We start from the raw sequence: 2,097 nt of genomic DNA, 5'->3' as shown, positions 1-2,097 counted from the left end.
TGTTCCACTGCTACTGGCCGGCTGTGTAAAAAGGACAATGGCGGACGTTCAAATACGTGAACCCCAAACACCCAATCCAAGTACTGGCTTCAGCTGTTTTGTCTCAGACGGAGCTCGAACAGGCAACTTCATCACAACACAGTCAGTGTTGTTCCAGTACACCCCTTGGTATTCAAAGCCACATCCACTGTGTGGTTAGTAAAACCCAAATTGGAGTCACTCTCCAATCAAGGACTTCTTGCCTGGAGATTGCATGAAGAGTTGAGCTCTGTCATTCAGCTCAGAGATGATCTTGTCCGGGGTTCCACTGGCCCAAAGCGTGACGTCGTCTGCTTTCCGAACAATCCTATCCTGACTTAAGTCAAGAAAGGGAGGTAGGTCGGACATTAACACAAAAAAAGTTAACTGACCCACTGTGGACCCTTGGATCAGGCCATGCTTGGCTGGTATGGACAGGAATCTGTTTCCATTCCATACAGGAGTACTAAAGGAATGAAAATAACTTACTTTTCGGCCTTTAACATCACCTCTAACCAATCCTTCCACATCTACGATATCACTACTCAAATCAAAAGCAATGGACATCAACAGTTTTCCTTGTTTGGGAGGCCTCAATCCACGATGCATAAACAGTTCCCCATTGCATCAGTGGGGGACAGTTTTTGTCTGAAGCCAAACTGACTATTTGGGTCCTTTTGAGTGAGCCTCCAAGTCCTCTTTGAATAGTTGTTCCAAAATTTTGGAACGGCTGTCAGGATAAAGATACAGGCAGGGCAGAAGCTTGCGGTGTCTAAACTAGCCTTCCATTTCCCCTTGTGGACTGAGGCAATCATTCCCATTTTAGATCCAGGCAAGATTTTGGATCGGGTTAATGGGTTGCTTGATGCCTAATGGGCCCAGCTAAAATGTCTACAACTATCATCAGAATGAGAATGGGAATACCGTCTACCCCTTTTGGGATGAGTGTTATTCAAACCTTTGATTGTCTTGACCACATGCCATGCTTTGGCAAATGAAAACTCAAAAACGATTCAAAAATCTGCCTCTGATGAAGTGTCCCTGGAGGGCACCATGGATATCAAAATACTTCTAAGCTTTGCCTACCTTTACCTGGATATGCTCATCAAACTTTTTATTAAATAATTCTATTCAAGACCATTGAACTATCACTTTCTACCGCAAACACATTTTGTATCATCAACATTAGAAGAAATGTTGATCTTAAGATATTCTCGCCGCCCTCTCACTCGTTTTCACCTGGTCCTTGTTTTCTCTTTTAAGCCGTTCAAAACATTACTTCTGAAAGTTTGATTCCTAAAATTACTGTACCAACCAACTTTTTGTTTGAAACAAATTCAAATTGGTCGAATAGGTAGCAGATTGGGGCTAAAAAACTTCATAATTCTGAGAAAGTTATACAGAAAAATCACCAATGTTATGTTTTGAGGAAACAATTCGAGAGGAATGGTTTTCTTTCAAAACCTACTAATGGGTGAAGTGACTAAAATGTACTGAAGAGTTTTGTTTAGCCAAAGACATCTTTCCACAATATTTTTCATATAAGTAATGCTACTGCTACCAAAAAAGCTTTAGACCTGCAATGTTATTGCACAGCAATTTATTTTTCTTAAATATGTGTACGCCTCAAGCGTTCATTGAAAACTGTCGTCGGACTTGAAGAAAAAGAACTGGCTGAATGGTTCCTCACTCTTTAGTCGAAGGCACCGAGGGATCCACTTCCAAAACCAGATGGACCAAAGTTGCTACCTAAATGTCCATTGCCATGGGGAACATGACCGTAGCCGTAGCTCACATGCTTATGTCCATGATAAGGGTTGTGCCCGCCATAGGTCACGTGCAAGTAGGTTGGGTGGTGCTCATGATGGCCGTATTTATGGCCATGACCATGTCCATGACCATGACCATGCCCATAACCGTGTTCATGGCCGTGCCCATGGCCATGCCCATGGCTGTGCCCATGGCCGTGCCCATGGCTGTGCCCATGTCCATAGCCGTGTCCGTGTCCATGACTTTCTCCATGACCATGAACGGTGTTGTACACATCGTGGTGACTGTGCTCATAGTGGTTCGGTTCAT

This window comes from Tigriopus californicus, chromosome 2, assembly GCF_007210705.1.
Source record: "Tigriopus californicus strain San Diego chromosome 2, Tcal_SD_v2.1, whole genome shotgun sequence".
In the NCBI taxonomy this organism is placed as follows: Eukaryota; Metazoa; Arthropoda; class Copepoda; order Harpacticoida; family Harpacticidae; genus Tigriopus; species Tigriopus californicus.
Note: the sequence above shows the minus strand (reverse complement) of the source record.